General features: G+C 34.9%; 1 non-coding gene across 1 annotated transcript; it reads left to right on the top strand.

Moving 5' to 3' along the window:
- The first annotated feature begins 6625 nt into the window (after positions 1 to 6625).
- LOC114900120 lies at positions 6626 to 6707 on the top strand. The gene has a single exon (XR_003794740.1). It is a non-coding gene; the product is annotated as a small nucleolar RNA SNORD79 (small nucleolar RNA).
- Positions 6708 to 7140: the final 433 nt, after the last annotated feature.

Below are 7140 nucleotides of genomic sequence, written 5' to 3' on the forward strand. Positions count from 1 at the left end.
ATATATATATATATATATATTCATATTTATACATAGTATTTGATTATATCTCACCACCACCAAAGTTTAATCCTACCACCCAGCCTCATTTTCTCCTCCCTGGACTCTAATCATCTGCTAATGGATATCTTTGCTTCTATACTTGTCTAGATCAGTCTATTCTCAAAATGGCAGCCCCAGTGAATGCTTTTATGAGCTAGAAACTTATTGCAACCTACTATTGAGCACATAGTAGATGCACAATTAATGTGTACAATAAGTAGGAGTAAATTTAAAAATGAGTAAATCATATAAAACTCTGTACTATGTTAGATTTAAAAGGCAGTGATGGCATGTATTAAGAACATGGCTTAGAGTGTGCAGCTCTACTAGTTTTACAAGCCAAATTTACCACATACAAGTAAAGTGTTATTAAGAAAGCTGGATTATCCATTTTGGGCCTTGATTTCTTCTTTGGTTAAATGGTCTTGACAATAACTTTTCACTAGGAATGCCAAAGCTAAATGAGTTGACATGTAAGAATTTGATAGTACACTATATAGTCTCTTAGCAATTCTAAATAATATGTGTGCACTTATTTTCACTTTCCTTTAATGTTTTCTTTGTACTTTAGGTACATCATAAACTCTATTAGATATCAGATAGTAAAATGTTTGATAATGATTCTCTGAGCTTCTAGTGACTGTGTGACATTTAAAAGTGTTATTCTCAATATATCTTGGCACTGAAAAGAAGTAATGAATTTTGAACTTGGAAGCTAATCAGGAAGTGAATCTTGCTGTCAAAGCTAGAGGCAGAGATAAAGCATCGGGAATAGAGAACACAGACAGGTAAGTAGATTGGAGTTTTTAGGTTAGAGCAGCAGCATGGAGAAATTCTCATTAACACATAAACCAGGCAGCCAATATTTTGCCAAAATTACTGGAATGAAGCAAAGCCTTTTGCAGAATCTACGGAAAAAGATTTATTTCTTAATGTGAACTTTGAGCAATTGATAAGGCTAATGATTTCTTGAAATTAGCCAGGGCTGTAAATCAAGAGGTAGATGCTTCAGAAAGATGTTTTGAGACTTCTAGAGGATGATCCAAAGGTCCTAGAACAAGAATTCCGGTAGCTAGAAAACAGGCCATTCCCCTAGCTATAGTAACTGAAATTTTTGTTTCTAAATGACTAAATTTTCACCTGGAAAGCTTTTTATGTTTAACTTTTTTTAATGGATAAATCTGTGCAGGTATAGATACAGCTTCTTTTTATGATTTCTATCCATATATTTGAGGGTGGATTGCAATCATCCTTATTATTACCAAATGTGGCAATGACAGCTCTTCCTAAAGTCTTAAAACTGAAGGTTCTAGATATTGATCAGTAAAACCATTAGCATAAACACCATTCCGCAGCCCATTTCCTCATTCTGCTGACTGCAAACCTCAACTGACAGATCCATTTCACTCTTGTTTCAAACCCTTTCTATCAAATACTTAATACTTCCCTCTGCTGTTCCCAAAATATTCTTGGAGAATAACTGGCTGTAAATATTCAAATATTCTTTTAAAGTAAGTTATTAGTTTAGTTACATGTTGTGTGTAAAATATTTATTATAATATCTCAACTCTATTTTTTAAAAACTGATCTCCATTATGCCATTAGTAAATCCTATAGATAAAGACATATTATACATAGTGAGAAATTCAATTATAAATTATCCTTTACCTAAAAAGCTAATTCCAGGTTTGGAGAGAATTTGAGATTATAAATTCGCAAATTTATGGAGAATTGTGGAGGTATTCAATAACAAAAAATATACAATTGCATATAAAACTACAGTTTGTTCAACTATTCTTTTTTGAATTTTATTTTATTTATCTACTTTTACAGAACAGGTTCTTATTAGTTATCTATTTTACACATATTAATGTATTATTGCTCAACTATTATTATTTTAATTAACTGAAATGACCCTATAATACTTTTTCCTCTATTTTTTAAATGAATACTCTTTTGCCTCTTCACGTAAAAGAAACTTTGTAATTTCCTATAGAGACAATGGAAAGATAGTTCAGTCTTATTTTACAGCATGGTTGATTGAATTTTTAAAAATCTTAAATTGATACTGACAGCTTAGTTTAGGAAAGTTTCTTTCAGTTTGTAAATTCTTATAAGTAAAACTATATGGCACCCTCTTTAGTAGCTTCTCACTCAGATTTTTCTTCCTATCCTGGCCCTTGGCTTCTGAGAACTTCAGCCTTGGACGTCCCTAGACTTGGTCCCTGACCCCACCGTTACAGCAGCTTGTTCTGCTCCCCTGGGTCCTTAGTGGGCATCACTAGGAGACTATGAGCCTTGAGCTAGTGACTCCCAAGCAGGATGTCATGCAGAGCCTTCTCCAGAGAATCAAGGCAGGCCTGGGATGCTGAATGAGGTTCACCAGGGACAGATTTTCTCCTAGGAGGCAGGTGGTTGTAAATGTGCCAACAAATCACTGGACCAGCCTGCACCCCAGGATCATCCACAGGGCATAGAGGAGGACTCCCAGGCCGAACTCCATGCCTCTACGCTATGGCTCTGGGCACAAGGCTAGAGCTACTGCTTCCTGTTTAAAATCTCTCTGACAAATGCTAAAATCTGTCCAAGAATAGGACTATATGAACCAATCAAAAATAATTATCAATCACAAAGGAGTTTATATTTGTTAGCCCTCTTCCGCAAACTCCCTGCTGTGGTTCTTGGGCCTATAGAACAATTGAAAATTTTCTTGTATAGATTGAGAGTGGGGGTCACTTTCTCTTGGAGTGTTCTTAGTGTTATGCAAGACAGGAAAGGCCCATCACCGCTAGAATCTTGACTATTGTACCTACTGACAGCTATGTACAGTCCATGCTATTTAAATATGAGTGAAAGAAACAATAGCCGTGTCATTTCTCCCTTTTAAGTTTTTCCTTCAAAAAACCTATGTTCATCTTCATTGTATAACCTTACTGGTATGCATCCTTGACCCCTTTGCTCAGCAAATATCATAAAATCTACACAACATATGACTCAAAAATATTTCCTTCCTAACACACACAAAATTTGTTGGATATTCCGTGAGTTATAGCAGAAGTTTAAAAGTTCATAATTGCTTAAAGAATTCACTGAAAGGAGAAGGAAGTTTGCCTTTGCACATTAATAACTCAGCCAGATTTGCTATCAACCTTCAGGGCTATCATCACAAAAAGCTTTTTTTTTTTTGAGTTTTGTGCTATTTACCAATGTTGACACCACTGACAGATGAATTCCGAAAATTTGATTAACTGTGTTCATAATAAATTTACACTTGGTGTGTGTTTGTTCATTTATTAAATATTTATGCAACAGTTGGTATTTTGAGGTAATTGTTAAGATGATCAATCAAAAAGGAATCCCCTGACAAAATGAATAAATTAAATATGACATTCATGCATTTTATGATGTATTTTATAAATTGACCAAGCATATTATGGAGATTTGGTGGCAAGTTAGAAGCAGAATCCCTATTCATAAATGATTTAATATGTATTAGCTTTCCATATAAGATATTTCTGCAATGGTATATATTATACAGATGAGTAATAATATATTTTAAAATATCTTAATTTATTTTTAAATAAAATTTGCTGAGATATAACATATACAAAAAATTCTACTGACTTCTGGTTTCAGCGCAGACATGTAAAGAACTTGGAAGGTGTCTCTTAGGTTCTTACAACAGCAAAAATCTCAACAAAATGAAAATCAATGGCTTTTCCTGTACCTATCAAGTAAGTGAGGCAAGGGAAACCACCACCATAAAATCTGGAGAGATGGTTGAATTTAGAGAGTCACAGGAAAGTTCTGCTTTTCTAGAGCAGAAGCTGCTCACGCCATAGTGGTAGGAACACAAATGGTAACTGACAAATTCCTGGAGACTGTGTGAACCAGCTTGCAAGTTAGAAATTCCTTAGCTGCAGTCTTGGGGGAGTTACCTTACTTTCATGGGGTTAGCCTCCAGGAATCTTATCAAGTTTTCATGGTTAAGATTCAAGAACCCCACATCCCCTCAGAGGGATGAGTTTTTAGATAAAACTTTAGAACAATATCCATGAAAGAAACCATAGGTAATTTGGACTTCACTAAAATGAAAACCTTCCACTCCTCAAAAGACATGTTAAGAGAATAAAAAAGACAAGTCACAGAATGGGAGATAATATTTGCAAAACACATACCTGATAAAGAATTTGGATCCAAAATATACAAAGAAGTTTTAAGTCTAACATGAAGGAAACAACTAACCCAATTAAAATTAGGCGAAAGATATGAACAGACACTTTACCAAAGAAGGTGTACACATGGTAAATAAACATAGGAAAGATGACAACATCATTTGTCATCATGGAAATGCAAATTAATTACTACAATGAGATACCACTATGTACCTATTAAAAGGGCTGATACCCAAAAAACCGACACTACCAATTACTGGTGAGAATGCAGAACTACAGGAACTCTCATTCATTCCTGGTGGGAATACAAAATGGTATAACCACGTTGAAGACAGTTTGGAAGCTTCTTGCAAAGTTAAATACAGTCTTATCATACAATCCAGCAATCCTGACCCTCACCATTTACCTAATTGATTTGCATAAATACAGATGGTTACATATATATACACGTGTGTGTGTGTGTGTGTGTGTGTTTATACATGAGTTAATGTGCACATGTACCCCCTTGCTCTGTCCACTGAGAGATCCTAGGAGTGACTATACTCTGGTAGCAAAAAATCATACTTTTTACCCAGATCTAGGTTTCTAATATCATTTTCCAACAAAGTAACTCCAGCTCCTTGGAGCAATGATTTTTTTTTTTTTTTTTTTTTTTTTTTTTTGCGGTAAGCGGGCCTCTCACTCTTGTGGCCTCTCCCGTTGCAGAGCACAGGCTCCGGACGCGCAGGCTCAGCGGCCATAGCTCACGGGTCCAGACGCTCCGCGGCATGTGGGATCTTCCCGGACCGGGGCACGAACCCGTGTCCCCTGTATCGGCAGGCGGACTCTCAACCACTGTGCCACCAGCGAAGCCCCACTATAAATGTACTTTTGTAGCTCAGAGTATATTTAGTATATTTAAGATCTGAGTCTAATTCCCTGCATCTAGACCTACCAGTTATCAACTGGGTGCTGGGCATTTTCCTAAGCCTCAATTGTTTATTATTTATTTTTTAACATTTGAGGATAAAACTACTTTATTGTAAAGCTTAAATGATGTATAGACATTATTTGATACCATGATTTTTGGGGAAAAAATATTCTTAAAGGATTGCTACTATAGTTTTCTACCTGCAAACAGAACTTACATAATTATGTAAATCTAGCATTTAAAAATCTTTAATAAACAAATTAGAACTGCGACTCTTTTCCATTTTCAGTCAAAACTAAAGCTCAAATCACCGAATACAAAAATTTAGGTTTATATTTTTGTAAGCAGCACATTGATAACTTATGTATTTGTCTAATACCAAGTCTGAGGATTAGCTTTTGATAACATCTTAACACAATTTGGCATTTCTACGTATGCTTAAGTGTCTAGACCAATATTTTGCAGTACATATTTTCCTGATGCTGAAAATGTTCTTTATTTGTGTTCTGAAATATGCTAGCCACTACCCACATGTGGCTTTTTAGGACTTGAAATATGACTGGTGTGACTGAATAATTGAATTTAAAATTTTATTTCATTGTAATTAATGTAAATGTACAATAAATAGCCACATGTGGCCACGTGTAAGTGCTGAGGAAAAAAAATCTAAACCAAAAATCATTGATATCTAAATAGATCAAATAATTCACAGAAGTTTCCCAATTACGCCTATTGTTTTTAATCAATGTCAAAGTGATCATTTGCCTTTTTATCTCGAAACTTTTTCATTGTCCCTCATTTTTTACCCTAGAATATATCTTAGTAGATAACATTATGCCAAAAGGAAAAAAAAATCACATAAAGCTAATGGCAAACCACAGTAATCAAAAGTTTTTCTTAAACTCTTTGATATGGTTCAACAAATAATTTTGTGTTTTTAGTGTAATCTCTATGTCTTGATTTTATTATCTGTAAGACGCTGATAACACTAGGAAGACCTACTCCATATAATTTTGAATTAGCCAACCAAAGGAACGCATACATGATAACATATCATGCTTTACAAAGCATGAAGTCAGGATAATGAGGTGGTTAAGAGCAAGAGCTTGGAGGTCAAACCAGTCTGGGCTCAATGATAGCACTGCCATTTAATAATTGTACTGCACCGAACATACTATTTACCTGCTCTAAGTTTCAGATTCATCATCTGTAAAATATCGGTAATAATGCTGAGCTTCAAAGATGTTTGTGTAGATTAAGTAAGACAATGTTGATAAAGCCCTTGGCACTGAGTGCAGAGAGGTTGGCAAAAGGTAATAGCTCAAAAGAGCAGCCGTGTTAGTGTGGTTACTACTGCTGTTGTTATAAAAACATGAGAAATACAACTTCTTTTTCTGAGGATGTTTTTTAAGTGCTGATTGTCAAGTTGAAAGATATATCCCCCAACATATGAATTCAAAAATAATTTGAATAGACTTTGCTTTAATTATAAGACAACTACGGTTAGTGATGATTTTTTAAATAAAGCAGATGGGAATCTCTCTGAAAAAGACTGAAGATTTTTAAAAAGTGAAACAGTGAAAAAAATAAATAAAATAACTATAGAACACAAAGGTGATGGGGTGTCAGAAATGGATGAATGCCTTCTGGCTGCACTGAGGCACCCATGCAGTACGTTTTTCAGCAATCTGCGCGTCCTGAGTCCCCCTTAGGCAGTAAAAGTAAGGAGTATAGTTGACTGATCCTAGAAATTATGATTAGTGGCTTGGCAACACAGCCATTTTTGTTGCCTGCTTTTTGTCTAAATTTAACATGGCAAATGTTCTAAATAAGTAAACTTTTCTGAACTCTCTAATGAAAATTAATGAGGTGGCTGGCTAAGTCACTTGGAATTTAGGGGGTTGCAGTGAAGACACATCCTCAGATGACTTTAATTTTTAGAGTTCTTCAAAGAATATACAGGAAAGTAAATGAACAGAAAGTTTTCTCACTTTGAACCGTTTGAATCACTAT

The sequence above is a fragment of the Monodon monoceros genome, unplaced genomic scaffold (assembly GCF_005190385.1).
Source record: "Monodon monoceros isolate NGI ecotype Baffin Bay Population unplaced genomic scaffold, NGI_Narwhal_1 Super_Scaffold_18, whole genome shotgun sequence".
NCBI classification, from domain to species: Eukaryota; Metazoa; Chordata; class Mammalia; order Artiodactyla; family Monodontidae; genus Monodon; species Monodon monoceros.